Raw genomic sequence first — 17,083 nt, 5'->3', positions numbered from 1 at the left:
TCTGTGTCTCTGGACATTCCGGGGTGCTGACCAGGGGTCTCACATGCTGTGAAATGTGCAGCGTGGCAGGTGGGACATCCACCCAAAACACTGGCAAGGCGGCAGAGTGGGACCTGAGAGAGAAAGTAGTCCCCAGGCGGGAAACTCAGCCCAGCCTCAGATCCTTCTCCAGCCCCCACAGGTAATCACAGCGCTGGAGAGGGCAAGAGGGAATCTGAGCATCCGTTAACCTGCAGAGTTTAGTCTCAGCCTGGGATGTCTCAGCTTGGAGTTGGAAATTTTTTCCAGTCAATGTTTTGAATTTGCTTTCTCTCACCCTTGGTTTTTTTCCTTTTTGTCTCTCCTATTTGCTTTCAGAATTCATAAAGGCTCGTGGCTATACAGGTAAAACGCTGCACTTACTCATGTCTGTACTCAATGGCGTGACATCTGTGACTACTGCAGAAGCAGTGCTGAGCATGGGCTGGACCGTGAGTCTACAAATGCCTTTTATTGCAGTGGTGCATAGGTATTTCACTGGGCTGTGACATAGTTGAGAGTGAAAGTGTAATGCGTATGCCTGAGAGCAGTCCTTCCCTGGGGGTAAGAGGTCTTTCCAGACCATTACAGGCAGATTTTCAGAATGACGTTGTAGGCAGATTTTCAGAATGAATTGCAGTGCAGCACCCTTTCCTTCTCTTCTCTTTAGAAAAGTGTTTAGAAAGCCCCAAATACCTGTTTTTTACAGATGACATCGTGGTTGATTGGGACACAGCCCATCCATACTTGTCTATTGCTGGGGACAAGAAGAGTTTCACGTATCAATCACAGGTCCAGAAAGTGACTCTCCATGAGGGCAGTTTTGATTCCTCTGTCTGCGTGCTGGGCTCAGAAGGTTTCTCCTCCGGCAAGCATTACTGGGAGGTGGATGTGGGAAAATGCAGTGACTGGGACCTGGGAGTAGCCAGGAAATCCGCCCCAAGGAAAGGAAGAATAACTCTGTCACCTAAAGAAGGATTCTGGGCTCTGGGCTTAAGTGTTAAATTTTGCTGGGCAAGAACCGATCCATGGACACAGTTAGAGGTGCAGGAAAATCCCAGGAAAGTTGGGGTTTTCCTTAACTGTGAAGAGAAAACTCTGACTTTTTTCAATGTCACCAACATGTCTGTGATGTTCACGTTTCAAGACTGTGCATTCTCCGAAGCAGTTTATCCATTCTTTAAAAACTCACACAGAGAATCAACCATCAGGATTTGCTCAGTTGAAGAGGAATAATGTGTGTTTTAATGTAGTAATTTTGTTGCGACATGAAAGAGCATATTATTTTCTGAGACAAATTTAATGCTTAATTGCGATTTATGTATTACGCGTTCTTGACCACAATCTGTATTATGCATAGTGTAACACCTTTAGCTTAAAATATATTCCTTACCCCAGCCTTTTCTGCATGCATTTTGTCCAATACTTGCGGCATGAATGTAGACACGAGCTATCACGTGCCGTGGTTTTAGGAATCGTATGTTTAACTCAAGAACAGTTTCCGTAGTCTTTCCTTCTGAAAATCATGTCAGCCCTTATGATGCATTTCGGTCATCATCATTCTCTGAGGTTTAGTTCTGCCCTGCTGCACTGTGTAATTTGCATTTACATACAAAGCTCAACTTGACATCGTGAATTCAAATACACACACCTTGATAAATGCACAGCACCCCATAAAGGTAACCTCTCTTCATCACTCTTCTGGATGGAATTGTCAGAAATTTGGAGGAAAGGAAAAAAATTAATCCAGAGTAATTAAAAAGAGAGTAATGTGTCTATACTTCACTTCTTGAGTGGAGAACGTGCCATCTGTGCTTGAAGAAGAGTCTGAGAGGCAACGTAAATCAACGTACTGGGTTTGATGCTGGACAACCGGTGTCAGTAAAGATGTCCCAAACTGAAATATGACCAATGGTACTAGTCATGCCTAAAAATCTCTACGCCAGGGAAGCAAGAGATTGCTCAGGAAAAAGACCCCGAATCACTACTCAGTGGGTTTCTTCCTCCTCTTAATTAATTCTGCCGTTTGTACTTCCAACCGAGCACATTTCCTTTTCTGTCCTTTTTTACAGGAACTCGGGATAAACCGCACATGGATGGATGAAGCAGCCTGTCGCTCATCGTGACCATAACACATTTTTGTTGTATTTGATCATTTGCAGCCTTAGGTTCAAAGGATATCACCCTTGAAAGGTAGATCTGTGATGTCGTTTTACCAGCGAAAGACATTTTGTCTCCACCAATATCTAACATTGGACTATATATGATCCAGTACACAGGCCAACAGCGGCTGTTGTTTAACCCACCATGGTCCCTCAAAAGAGTAGAATTATCAATGCTAACTAACATTTCTGCAGTCCATAGAATAGCTCGTGCACCATTCCTGAAGTGCTCTTAAAAGTGATGGATGGCACGGCTGCATAAACAAACCCTCTTCCCCCCAAAACAAGCAAAAAGAGATGGGACTGGTATCCTGGGAACAGCATTGGGAGTTCTAAATAGCACAGACTCAGAAGTCTTCATGAACAAATTAGTTACAGTAACCAGTGATTTGCACAAATTTATAACATCCTTTATGATCTTCCCTTTTTGCTTTAGGAACTAATCAATGGCTTTTGTCGGACCTGTTGCCTCAGTGGGAGGGAACTGATCAAAAAGACCAGCAGTTGATGGTAGATGCACTTGGTGTAGTCCAAGGTAATGCTTCTTTCACTCTTTGTTGTACCCAAGCTCAAGTGTGGATACAACCGATGACAGCTGCAGTTACCAGAGAAGGTGGTGAAAGGTCCTTGCCCACTGCAATTTGAAAGGAAATCTGGGATAATGCAATTGAACTTGAAAAGAAATTCCTGTCCTGGTGGTATTTGTTCAGGTTCACCTGCGACTCCATCAGCAACATGGCCTCTGACTATCCACAATGCTTCGGTACGTACCACATCCCCAGTCATTGCGTTAGGAATGAGCCACAAAGGAGCAGGGCTCTACCCACTCACGCACAGAGGATGGGCTCATTTGAAGTGGCAATAAATGGCAAAGCGATGATGTGAACACATGCGTGTCAATGCAAACACCCCTCCCCAAATCCGTCATAGGAACTGTTAGGACATTACCTGCCAACAGTACTGGCAGGTTGTGAGTGGGCTATTTGAGAATTCAACAAGCCCTTTTCAACTGGAAATTAGGAAGAGAACGCAGCCTCCTCAAGTTTAGTTCACCAAAAGCAAGAACAGCAGTCTACACCAGGTGTGGAAACACAACCTAGTCCACCCCGGGTGGAATTCTTTCACAAGCTACGTATCCTTCCCAGTTTTAGTTGGCATTGCTTAACGTCTGGCTCCATTGACAACTGTACCTGTAGCAAGAAAACAGCCTACTTCAGGATTAACAAAATTGAAATTGGACTTACCTTGACCCCATAGGAATCCACAATCACTGGCTGTGTGAGAATCCCCATTGCTTTCTCCACACCCATCCGCTGTTGCTCTTCTACCCGAGAACGTCATGCGCGAGCCATACAGTGTCCCCACCAACCTGGAATGACACACATTTCTGAAGTCAGGGGTTCTGTTTCTCTGGAGTACAGGATCAGTGAAGTCTCCTGTACCTGTAACACGGTCTCTCTTTGCCATGACAGAGACACAACTGTTGCTGTTATTTTTTTGACTGAGAAATGTTTGCTTTGACTTTCTTTCTTCCTGGGAAAAGTCACAGCTCCCTAAAAATCAGAAACTCAGGCGCACACACACACACCCCAACACACACACACACAAGAAGCACTCGAGAAAACAGGAGGGCAACAGCAGGAAAAGAATACAGTCCCGTTGCGATTACAGCACTGCACGGTCAAACTCCAAAGTCATTTAGGTCGGGAAACACATCTTCCATGGCCAACATGAATGAGGTGAGGTAGCTGGAGCCAGAGGTGCCAGTTTCTTTACTCGGACCGTGAAAGGAGCCTCATGGCTGGTTCAGATGAGGACATCTCTGCTTCTCTAGATTATTCCCGCCTCAGAAAGTGGAAGTAAAGGGAAAGACAAGTCAGTGGACGCTGAGGGGAGCAGGACTTTGCTGAACTGCAAAGCTCTATCAACATTTCAGCTGACTGAAGTACACGGCCCTGGCTTAGGCTTATTCCATACATTAAATGAGAAAAGGAGACATCCAAAGTGTACGGGACAAGGAAGAAAGCACACAGGCCTTATGGCTGATCTTATGCTGAGGAGCAGCCCCCGGTGAAACAGAGAATAGACTCTTAACATTTACGTTGACAACTGCTGCTTCTACTCCTCTTCTCACAGAAACCATTGTCAGTCAACTCAAGAGCTCTAGGCTTTATGAGAACAATCCTAGAGATACCGTTTCTAATTAGAAAGAGAGATCTCTCTGCTTTTCGGGCCTGCCACATGCCTACACGTCAAGGCCTTGCCATGAGCCAGCGGTGCTGGCATTTGGTCTAACTGGCAGCGGAACGAGAGGATCGCTGTAGGTCCCTTCCAACTGGAATATTCCCACGTTTCACACAATAAACATTCAATAAATGTTTTCAGAAGGAACCTGGGGCTTTCAGTGAATACTCAAGCAACACACATTTGAGAGCCTCTAGGAATCGCCAAAAGTAAAAGCAAATTCACTTCCTGGTGCTAAAAGCCAAGAGAAAGCTTCCTACGAAAAGCACACAAACCCTGAGAAATAGACACAGAGGGAAATTATGAAGGCCCACAGATAAAATGGTCTTAGAGATCGACATTGACCTCCTCTGGGCCAGCAGCCTTTGCAAATGCTCTGAAATGCCTCTCAACGACAAGTCTAACGGTCACATCCCTTTAGAAAATCCTAACTCCACGCAACGTATCCCCCTCCTGCTCCTCTGGCGCTCTTATTTCTTCCTCAGTCCGCTGTCAAGGCTCAGGCAGCAGGGCGACAGGCAGTACTTCCAAGGGCCACCAAGCTTCGTTTAATCAGAAACTTTCAATGTATGGCACTCAGGCACAAGCATATGAGAAATTCTTGATAGAAAATGGCCACCAAAGCAAACTCTGGATAGCTGTTCTCTTACAGTTAGCAAAGTTTTCGATGTAGAGGAGGTTATCCTCACCTGCTTTCTCTTTTGGCGCAGGAGGTTGAACAGCTTGATTTACAACTAAGGCCTCAAAAAAATTCCTTCTTTCTTCCTTATTAGGCAACTGGATTTTGAAAACTGTATCATAATAGTCAACAAAGAATTCTTCTACCTGAAACATGAGGAGAAAAGACACACCAGCTGTAAGGCCACAGAAATTTATATTCTATTCCGAAAAGATGAGCACCTCTCCAAATTCAACTCAAGAACCATCTGGTAAGACAGACTGTTAAAAGTTGTCTTCTTGTCCTTAAAAGGCTAGGTGTTCCCAGGTTAGCACAGCAAATTAAATTACCTTCTCTAAGGAACACCTCTAGATTTAAAGCTCAGTGGAGGGACCGTGTGATACACTGATAAAGTGGTGGCATTCACCACCTCCAAGATTACTTATCTGTTATTTACCCAGCTTTCTGTCCTTCAGTTTGAAGCTTTATGGCAGCTATAGAGGGAACAAGCAGAGTTCAGCAGTCAAGGGCAGGCTTTTTGTTAAGGTGGTCATTTGGCATTTGTTTTCATGTTTTATTAATTCGCATGAGGTGCCTGAAGTTGCAGAATTCCAAGGTTTGCTTTGTTTTATCAATCTGTACTACCAAAAGGGACGGAAGGAATTTTAGTACTTATTTTAGAAGGAACTTATTAACAATCTAAAAACCTCTGTAGAATGTTAAGCTCTTTCAAAGCAGTTGATAAATGCATCTAGGTAAGCCCCTTCTCCTCCCCCGCAGTAACTGACAAAAAATAATCAGAGCAGCAACTTCGGGTTTTGAACACCTTCCTTAAATGCACACTCTCAGATGCCTAGAAAGCTAGGCATGTACTCTTACTGAGTGTTGTTAAGGAATACAAGGTAAAATTCATTTCCAAGTTACTTAAATGGAATTTATAAAGTTTTCACCTCTATGGAGAAAGAAATTAAAATTTTTATTAAAGAATTTAAATTTGTAACTACATTGCATCACTAACAGTGTGATCACCTTCCTTTTCCAGTAAAAGTCTCTTTTTTCCCATTTACATTTCAAGCACCGTATATTCTTAATGAAGTACACACCTAACCATCTTGAAGTCACTGGAATGACTGCCTGAAGTAAGTTTATACAGCCGTCTAAGCAGCATGAGTGTGTGGCGAGGGAGAACAAGTTGGGACAAAATCAGTCTGTTGCCTCGGAAAACACTTGAGCCAAATGTTTTCAGCGTTGTTTTGTCTAAGCTAGGGTGCCTGAGGAATAACAGTAGGAATTTGCTTCAGAGTGCACAGTACTCCAATGCTTAAAGGATCGGTAAATTAACAGGAATCGTATAAAAAAGTAAGAAAAGTATTGAGAGAAATACCTCTTCTGGGAGATCTGCGTGACACACACCAGATGTTGCAAGCAGCAAAACTGGAGCAAATGCCGAAATGTTCCACAGTAGCATTGTAAAAGCAGCTTTCAATGGAGCTCCAACAGCCTCCCACCACAAATGGATATGTGGGATATAAATTATACTTGGTGCTGTCATTTGAGCTTCTCGCACCAACTGGGAACATGAAAGCTTGGGGAGGAAAACCAGACCATGTAGAAGAGGCTAAGAAAGAATTACGTATCGGTCAAACTACCTTACGGAAAACAAGCATGTGAAGCCAAAAGATCAAACCAAACCAACAAAAGAACAACTCCTTCACAATAAGGTAACATTTTCACTCTGGCTCCAATACAGACATTTCTATGCAGGCAGAAGTAGACCTGAATCTCTCTTCATTTCCAAACCACTTAGGTGCAAGGTACCTCCTAAAAAGCCTCACAATTCAGCCGGTGTAGTGTTGTGCCTGGAAAAACGAGACTAACCCTTCAGCAAGATGCATTATTGGTCTGGATAAATGGCTACACGACTGAAACTCCACCATTTTCAGTTCAGAGGGGACACATAGCCAAGTCAGCCTGGAGCACAGCCTGCACAAAGAAAGACCTATGTGGAAAGAGGAGGGCTGATGTTGTAAAAGAAACCTGGTCACAATTCATAATTTCCAGGACATTTCAGAAGAGATGACCAGTCTTTAGCCTGCCTGAAGAGCTGAGTCACTCCCAGCCTCTCGTTACCAGAGGATCCATCAGACCAGATGACATGCTTTGGAAGACCACAAGCCATTGCCTCAATCGCAGAAGACAACGTGCATCTACTGCATGAGGGAAGTGGCAACAGTCCTTTCACATGACAAATCTCTCCGTGCACCCTTCCAGATTATCAAGATCCAGAGAGTTCCTGTCACAAGAAGGGATGCTCATGTGGGATATGTGGGCAGTGACTAGACGTGGCAGGTATACAACCATAGACGCAACCACCACATCACAAAAAAGGAATTGTCCCTCCTATGTGACAAATGTGCCTTCAGTCGTGTCATGTGCCTGTGCTTACTTGTGTACAGCTCTCAAATGCTGCTGCTTAAGGTCAAAATATGTTAATAGAGGGATGCCAAGCAACAAAATGGATTTCCTGCCTAAAAGCAAAAAGGAAAACACCACTAAATCTGTTTAGGTTTAATGTTCCCAGTTAAGAAAAACACAGCAGTAGTCTAGGACTAGTGAGTCAAAAATACACAGACCAACACATCTTCTAGATCAGGCTCCTCAAAGATCACCACAGGAAGAGATAATGGGAAAAAGAGAGGGGGTGAAATGAGCAGTCCCCCAGTGTCCCTGCTTTTATGTTGGTGGTGGCTTTCTGCCTCTGTTTTACCAACACAAACCATCTACCAGTTCTGCTGGGAGTAATACTGGTAGGATATTCTTCAGAGATTAGCACCATAACTATTTACGGACCTCCATTAATCAGGAATTGAGTGAGCTGCTCCATTAATTTGTTCTCAACAAATGACAGATTCAGTCTTGGAAGGGCTGCCGCAGTCAGGAGCGTGAGCTCACATATGCTGTGCAAGCCCAGTCCCGAACGATACACTCCTAAAACATTCAGATCTCATGTGCAAGTGTGCAGTGTGATCCACAAACACATCAATTCAGAGACTATGGTTAAAAGTCACAATAGCTAAGCCAGGATTTAGCTTCAGCCACTTGTGCTGTGGTCCTGACAGGCTTCAGGCAGCAATTAGAAGCACTGATGTAAAAACACCCTTCTCCCCCCATTTCAGTATTGAGGTGCCTCATACATTCAACCTTAGATCCACCTCTACCAATGATAAATACGATGTTAGCTACTGTCCAAAACAGGGTGCTCAAGTAGAGAATGCAGAGCTCCCTACTGCGTACTGCGGGTCACTCTCAGCTTCCAGCCAGCGCTGTACACGTACGTTATAAAATCCTACTGTCACTAGGGCTGAGAAGTCTGAGTGTGTTGATTGCACAAATCCAAAGGTTTTGCTTTGGCAGAATTTTAAGGAAGTCCGTGGTGGTGTTGTACCTTGCCGTTGGTCCTTCTTTAGCACAAGCTCGGCGTGGGGAAAGACTCCCTGCAAGGCCTGCAAAATTCTTGCTGGTGTCTTCTCAAGCAGTGGGTTTACAACAGGTGACCACGCTCGCCCAGGTGAAACCACAGCCCTCTGTGAATCTGGAACAGTTTTCTGCACAGCCAGGACAAAACTCTTTGCTGTTACGTTAACAGAAGCAATATCCAACTGCAGTTTCTCCCTGGTTTTGTATATCTGAGGATAGTGGTGAGGCAAAGCACAGCTCGCAGCTTCAGCACATAAGGATTTAATAACAGCACCGACCATATTCCTAAAAAACAAACCAAGAATCAAATGTTAGGTCCATCTTAGGCAACACAGAAGTCGAGGCCAAGGTTTCTAAAGTACAGCACTGAAAGATTTTGCACGCAACCAAAAATTTAACAGGATAAGAGAGAACTGAAAAAGAGTTACGGCACTGCAGAGCAGTTTTGTTACATGGCTCGCAGCCTGACATCCTGCACTTACGAAGCAGCCTCCCAGTTAAAACTTGGCTGCCGAGGAAGATGCCCAAACCCCACCTGACGTCCTGAGAGATGAAAAGAAACTGAAAAGAAGCATCAAATTTTCCTTTCTCCCAAGATGTGCCAGCTGCCTCCCTGCCTCCCTCTGCAGCAAGGCACAAGAGCTTAGGAACTGCCTGGAGCAAGACCAGATGCTTTAGGACTCAGTCACGTGCAGTTTTCTGTTTCCCACTCTGTTTTCCAACTTACCAACACATTGTTCAGCTTCTGCATCCAGAAATGTGACTGGTGGCTTAGGGGTCCAGTCTCGGGTGTGAATCTTGAAAATCCCTTTCCTAGCCCGCAAAGTGGTTGCATTTTAGCCCGTCCCAAGAGTTCTCTTTAAAACAAAATTAAAAAAAAAAAATTACAACCCCCACCCCAAACCCTCACACTAATACAAACACTTTTCTTATCTGCTAAACTTGTCAGTATTTGAAAGTTCAGTTGAGATGCTCTTTGCTTTTTGAAGCAGGAAACACAATCATTCCCAACTTGTTACATTAAACTCTTTCTGGGGGGCTGCAGTGTGAGAAAAGGCATTTATAGATTCCATAAAACAAGGATTAGACCTAATGAGGAACAAGATGTAGCTGAAAAAACTTACGGAAAACAACTTATCTGTAACCAGATATTTTTCGTCAGAGAAAATTCTCTCCTATTTAGCAAAATGCTGAACACTGCCCATCCTCACCTCTGACTTAGCAAGACTTTCAGTTCGGTATTTCCTGGCACACAGGTTAACGATGGCAGATTTCTAGAATTCTTCCCCAGTAAGGAATCAGTGTTAGATCTGCCTCTCCTGTTGCTGAAAGCAGATCAAAACTGGAGACAACCATCATTTATGTCAGATACACTCTTCAGTGCACTTTCACCTTCAATCCAATCCAAGCATTTCACCCTTTTTCCAAAAAGAAAAAGAAATATCAGTCATAGCCAGAGAAAAAACACAAAAGCAGGGTTCCTGTTCTGCGTGCTATCTCCCCACCATCACCACTCTACCCCACCCATCCCCTACCCCAATATTTTTTGGTGGTTACAGGTTGTTATATACCTGTTTTTTTCATTTCTTAGCTATTGCCATTGAACCAACAGCTTCCCGAGCCCTGCACCTGTGCAGTGTGCAAGTCCCTGTTAATAAGTTCCAGTAATAATGTCAGATCCCAAAAAACTTAGAGGCATCCCTTGGGATTCCCAGCCTGGGAACGGTCCAACACAGACACTTCCACTGCCCATTCCTGAACCAAGAACTGAGAGCAAGAGCACTTCAAGAAGAAGCAAACGTGAACTTTCATGAATATTCACACACTCATTCTTTCTTCAACACCTCTGTGACTAGCAGCATGCCATTTTCTGGGATGGTCACTGTGAAATCACAACTAATTCTAGAACCACCTGTTAAAATCATCCTCATCATATCTGTTCAGCACCACAACTGCCCTCCCCAGTACAATGCAATCTCTCCAGATTTTGCCCTATTGTAGAATACCAATTTCAACTTGAACTGCTCCGTGATACTGTGTTGATACATCGTTTGGTTGTAAAGACGGACTTTGCCACGTTAGCATGAAAGTGGGGTTTAAGTTCTGACCTCTTCATCTGGCAAAACAAAGAGGAGCTCTTGATCAAAGTGCCCGGGTTTTCGTAAAGCAGGATCTACAGCATCCAGCCCATCGGTGGCCCCAATGACCACAGTGTCTCCTCTGCTCCCTACGCCATCTATATGTGCCAGGAACATAGATATGATCGAGCTAACAGAAAAAAAGTAATTGTCATTCACTGGTTTAGAACACTGTGTTACATTCCACATGACCTTCTCCAATGATCGCTCAAACAGGACAAGCTTTTATTCATGAGATGCCGCTTAGTGAAACATTCACTTTAAGACATAAAGAAACAGAGAAGGTAACACAGACCTTGTGCTGATATCAAGCGTAGGGAATTGTTTTCAACTGTTGTTTAAAAATCACTTGAAGTTTGTGATCTTTTCACAAAGATCAAGTAACCTCTACGTAGATACAAGAGAATGTACTACCTGTGAATTTGGTCTTGTTCACTGGATCGCACGGGAGCAATACCATCTCTCTCATCCAGGAACATAAGTGAAGGTTGCATCTGGTAGGCCTAGAATGAAAACACAGGTATGTTGACAGAAGTAAACCAGCACTATTTTAAAGTGAAAATGCACGAAAAACATTATGGTTGGAAAGTTACTGGAACTCAAGTTTTCAGACTAGCATCAGGCATTCAATTACTGGTTCTGGAGGCAAGCTTGCATTGAGAATTTAAATGACCATGCTTTCAGCCTGCATCTCCTTCCCTCTCATCTAAAGCCACTGGTTCTTGCCTCCTGAAACCTTTTTTGTGGCTGTTTGGGGTTTTGTTTTGAGTTGGTGATGGGGTTTGCTTTGCAACTTTTTCTCATTTGTTTTACTAATCTTTCCCAACCCATCTCAAGATGTCAAGCCCCTAAACAATCTGCTGAAAAAGGAAACACTGGCAATCCCGTTTCAGTGGAAGAAACTGACAAAATAGCAAAAACCAAGAGTGAGTTCTTCTTAAAAATACTGACCGCAGAAAATCACAGTTACAATTCGGACAGAACACATGGCATGTTTCAACTTTACCTGATCAAATAATAAACGAAGCTGACGTTCAGATTCCCCTGCCCACTCATTCAGGCAGTCAGTACCTTTTCTCATGAAAAAGGCAATTCTCTTGGCACCTTGGCTACATTCACTAGCAAGTGCAGGAGCAACCAGCGTCTTTCCAGTCCTTGGTGGTCCATAGAACAGCCAGCCTCTGCAATTCAAAGAGTCTCACAAGAAAAAAAAAATCCTGGAAAAGTACCTATGACAACCCCCATCCCTAGACACACCACTCTTCTCTCCTAAACCAAACGCTTCATGTGGAAGAGAGTGGTAACAACTCACGTGTGAGAAAAGTCAGAAGAGATGGAAGTTTGGTGTTGCTGCACAATTCAACAAGGCAGCAAACAAAAGGGACGACGCAGATGTGCAAAACCTTGAGAAAACCTTGTCATGTCCCAGAAGGACACTTCCAAAACTGTCAAGAGTGGTTCCAAAAAATGTTATCAATATGGTGATAGGTGCTTTATATATATAAATATCCAAAACTGCTGACAAACTGGCAGGGGTGCTTACAGCACAGCAGAGCCAAACAAGAACAAACGTCAGCGCAGAATCCAAGGCTGGGCTAACACAGGAACCACCAGTTCCTTTTTCAGTGATAACCCTGCATATTTATTCTTGTTTTCACAAAAGGCAAGATTTGATAGTAAAGCATTTAATTCTCCCTTTCAAAAGCTTGAAGTTACTGGATCTGGTCTCCCATTGCCCATGATAAACGAGGAGGAAGCCTAAAGCTGGGAAGGTATTCTGCATTTCCAGATAAATATAGCCATCAACTAGAAAAGCCAATGCGCTGCTGTTTCCAAATGAATTTCCATGAATAAAACAGCAAAACATGGAAAGATTTTCTTTTCATTAGTTGTAATACTTTTAACGTTACTGAAAGCAAGGAATATAAAGTCCTATTTCGACATACCATGATTGAGTTTTGCTGACCAGAATATATAAAGCCACCAAATCTCTAAGAATTTCATTTCACCTGTCTGAATGTTTAGTGGAAGACACCTGATTTGAATGAAGGAGAAAGAGAAAAGGGCTTTCCAACTTCAGATGCAGCCAGAAGGTTTTTGCTTTTCTAATGATAGTGAGCAAATGCAGAAGACTTAAAAATGAGCATAAACTTCCTGAAGAGTTAAATATTCATTCAAGTTGGTTTACATTTAATGTCCATGAGTAAATAAAGGAAGGGGGTGGCTCCAGACATTAAACTGAGTTAAAGACTTAAACAACCCCGAGCACTTAATGCCAGTCCACGCAGCACACATATGAATGCAAACTTGGAACAAGTCCTTCCATAAGTGGAGACTATGAACTGACCCTGATTTGTGTGATGGAAGAATCCCCCAAAACACACTGACATCTTTCAAATTTTTTTTTTCCTTCTCCATTCAACAAGTTACAGCCCAAGGGGACACTTCTTTCAGTGGGGATTAATGTTATAAAGGCTGCCCACCACTGCTGCTCCTTCCCGAGGACTTTGGTATGTGTGTGCCAGAAGACACACGTCTCTGAAAGAAGAGTTGGGTTGAAAACTTGCTTGGTTATTAAAACAGTTTTTCTACAGCATTTGTTAAGTAACAAAACCTCCATAATTTCCTCTGTTTATAACATTTTCTGTTATGGGTGTTTCCTTTCTGACAAAACTACTGTAAAGCACAGGAGCAGTAGAATCTTACATTAAAAAATTACATCGAAGTATCACTATTATTGCAATCCATCAGTTAACATTTCATTTAGCTTTTCTCCCGTTTAAGGGTAGTTTCATAAAGAAACATTGATTCCAGAGGGAAACCAGAATCACCATTTGAGTGATTAAAATAAAAACCCATTGAAACTTCCATACAGGCTCTCCCTCTAACTGAATTATCTCCAGGTGTAAAAAAATAATTGGTACCCTTCAATGACAAAAAGTGTGAGATTTTCAGAGGGAGATTCTGGCTTCAGTTCCAGAGGAAATCTCATACACAACCTTCATCATCATCTTATCAGTGACCCCAAATACTGCAGTTTAAAAAAGCTAATGACTAATACAAAGTACAGTGTGTCCCCCCAAATATTTGTTTCCTTTATACCCTCAGACTACCACGGCAATCATCATACTATTCATCTGTAATTGCCACCAATCCAAAACCCCTTGAAAGCATTCAGTGTCATGACAGACAGCAATATTGATAAATAACAACTATCACTAACCACACACCAACGTGTCGGCTCGTCTGCAGCAAGAGCCTCGTGGCTAAGCACTTATGCATCAATCTCCCTGTCTGACAGGTGAAGATCAGCCCAAAAAGTCTCTCTTATGGTTTCCATGGACAAAAAAAAAAAAAATAGAATAATGTTACAGACAAGTTAAAGACAAAGCAGGAGAGTCAAGGAGGCAGAAGACGTGATGTCTTTCACTCATCTCTAATTTGAAAAGGAGTGATTTCAAGTTTATTTTAAAATTAAATTTTAATTTAATTTTAAATAAATAAATTTTTTTTGTTTATTTTTGTTGTTTACATCAGTACACAGTAGAAGTGAAAAACCACACACCTGTTTTTTAACAAGGACAGTTGAAAACTTGCAGAATGAAGGTAAGAAAGTTAAATAGAAGTTGTGTGTGTGTGTGGTTTCTTTCAAAAAAACCCCACACTTACGTGCAAGAAAGTAGCTCTTCAGAGAAACTGTGCACAGAATCTACTTTCCCAGGGAGCTTGATAGCGCTCAACAGTCTTCCTCTGTTGAAGGTTGTAACCCTTTCAAGTGTCTTCACCATCTTCTTTTGCTTCACATTCTTCTGATGGAACTACCACACATCAACATAACATTAAACGGTTTAAGTCCAGTTGCAAATGACACTAAATTCAAAATGCACCATACAGATGCCTATAGGTTTTACTGTTGCCTGCATGTGAGTGACACAACAGAGCTGAAAACCTGTAAAATGTTAAGACCAATGTATGGAAGAGACATTCAAAAAATGATAAAACACAGAGGAACGTACACGTAGGTGTTGTTCTGTCCTGGCTGAAATGGCTGGGTGGCTTCTCATCAGTCTTAGTAACAACCATTCCGTCACCTTGCTTAGCTCAGCTCTAGCTCTGATGAAAACCACTATTCTATCTGATTTTGTTTGCTGGATTTTTGTCTCTGTTGGATTTTGTTGAAGTGTTGGGTATTTGTGATTTTGAAAACTTTGTAACATGGGGACTGGCTGTTCTGCTGGGAGGGGGTTCTCCGCTGGGCTGTACATTAAGATATTGGAGCAAATTTGAAATTAAACCACTCAGAAAAAAATTAGCACAATATTTTAATCACTGGTGGCCCTTTTATACCATAGATGATCAGGAGAAATGGCCCAAGAACAGAAGTATAAGCTGTAATAAAGTATTGCAATTAACATTATTTTGTAGACGCAAAGGAAAATGGGATGAGATGCCATATGTGAATTTGTTCTTTGCATTAGGGGATAATTATGATATATGTAAGGAGTGTGGCTTGATTGCTGGAAATAGGAAACCACCTAAGTGGTGTTGTTCGGCGCATAGCATCAGTAAGCGATGCAACAAGTACAAAGAGAGGTTGGTAGAGGAAGAAGAGTAGGATGTTGACATGTTGGTCAGCCCAGGAAGGGGCAATGAGGCAAGGAGAAATGAGCAAGAGGATTCCAGTGAGGAAGAAGGCATCAGTGCAGTGGCAAGTAGGACTAGGGGAAACGCTCAGAACATATAAGCACCCCTCAGGCAAGCAGCAGGACCAGAAATCTCGGTAAAAGTGCTATTTTCAGTATCAGATTTAAAAGCCTGGAAGGAGATGGCAGGTGTACATTGAGAGGACCCCGAAGAGTCGTGAAGGTTTTGGAAGCTGTAGTTGAAAATCAGAATCTGGACTGGAAAGATCAGCAAGTTATTTTAAACAACTTCTTGTCTTATGAAGAAAGAACAATTATTATAGCTAAAAGTAAAGAGGGTGCAGAGCAAATGCACATCCAAGCTGCACAAGCAGGATGGATAGGGGTCATTTTCCCTTCAACAACCCTAACTGGGATCCCAACATCCATACTCAAAGTACCAACGATTGATTTTCATAGATTCATTCGGAATGCTGTTCCAAAATCAAAGAATTGGTCTAAATGACAGCAAGTCGTCTGAGGAAAGAACGAGAATCCCTCTTTTTTAAAAATAAAAAATAAAAAATAAAAAATAAAAAATAAAAAATAAAAAATAAAAATAATGGAGGCTGCAAGAAAATATACTGATTTGAATCCAGAAAATGAGGTGGATTCTGTCCCATTAGTTCACATATTTGTGGGACAATCTAGCACAGACATCAAATCAAAGTTACAGAGGCCAGAGGGGGCAGATGCCCACTCATTGGGCAAAATGTTAGAACCTGGGAAGTATATAATAATGGAGAAAAGGTGGAAGAGAAAAAACAGAAAAATGAAAAGTTGAAGTAAGATCGTGGCAGCAGGCATAGCCCAGGAAATGAGTAGGGTTAGAGGGCTGAGCCCAAGAGGGAGAAGGTTTCCTGGTGGAGTGCTATGCATTCTGCAAGCAGAAAGGGCACTGGAAGAGGGAATGCCCACAGGTAGGTTGGCAGGACCTTGAGGAAATACTGAAGTGGGCTGATGACATGATGACAGTAGAGTCGGACTGAAGGGGACTGGGGGAAGAATTAGAACTTAACCCTGCAGCACCCCTGGTTACAGTAAAATCAGGGAATGAGAAAATAGATTTTTTTTTAGTAGACACAGGAGCTTACCTATTCATTATTGAATACATGCAGGGTAATTTGAGCAAACAAAGCACGTCAATTATTGGTGCCACACGGCAGAAAGAAAATCAACTGTTTTTCCAGCCTTTGAAGTTTGGAATTAGAAAAAAAGGGTGTTAACCCATCAATTTCCCTACATACCAGATTGCCCTGTGCCGCTATTAGGATGGGACATACGAAGTAAATTGAATGCACAAATTTCATTTGAAAAAGGGAGAATCCAGATCCAAATTCCTGAAAATAAAAGCTTTGGATGCCCAAGTTTTTACGCTACAGAAGGAAGCCAAGTTAGAGAAGATACCAGGAGAAACCGAAAGCGCTGTAACACCTCTTGTATGGGGTTCAGGAACACCAGGGCAATCCCCAGCAGCGGAACCAGTAACCATCCAGTTGAAACCAAATGCCAGACCGGTAAGATGAAAACAGTAATCAGTTAAATTAGAAGTCAGGAAAGGATTAGATCCATTAATGGAACAATTCCTAAATTTTGGGTTACTAAGAGAATGCCAGTCAGAATATAACGCTCCAATATTACCAGTCAGGAAGCTGAATTCAGAAGAATATAGACCGGTCCAAGATTTAAGAGTGATAAATCAAA

At 42.4% G+C, this 17,083-nt stretch overlaps 1 long non-coding RNA gene across 6 annotated transcripts; it reads right to left on the bottom strand.

Annotated features, from left to right (window-relative positions):
• Positions 1-4,788: 4,788 nt before the first annotated feature.
• Positions 4,789-15,891, bottom strand: LOC102050490 (uncharacterized). Of its 6 annotated transcripts, none has more exons than XR_008732561.1 (8): positions 14,367-15,891; positions 11,769-14,023; positions 11,112-11,200; positions 10,878-10,955; positions 10,566-10,795; positions 9,771-9,977; positions 9,287-9,416; positions 4,789-8,844 (listed from the first exon to the last, which is right to left on the bottom strand). It is a non-coding gene; the product is annotated as an uncharacterized LOC102050490 (long non-coding RNA). The 6 variants fall into 6 exon arrangements; XR_008732560.1 differs by lacking the exon at positions 10,878-10,955 and having other exon boundaries at positions 4,790-5,723; positions 6,467-8,844; positions 10,566-10,675; XR_008732559.1 differs by lacking the exon at positions 10,878-10,955 and having other exon boundaries at positions 4,793-8,844; positions 10,566-10,675; positions 11,769-11,878; positions 13,921-14,023.
• Between the last annotated feature and the right edge of the window lie 1,192 nt (positions 15,892-17,083).

This window comes from Falco cherrug, chromosome 5 (assembly GCF_023634085.1).
Source record: "Falco cherrug isolate bFalChe1 chromosome 5, bFalChe1.pri, whole genome shotgun sequence".
NCBI classification, from domain to species: domain Eukaryota; kingdom Metazoa; phylum Chordata; class Aves; order Falconiformes; family Falconidae; genus Falco; species Falco cherrug.
The sequence above is the reverse complement of the archived record's forward strand: the minus strand, read 5'-3'. Positions and strand labels throughout refer to the sequence as shown.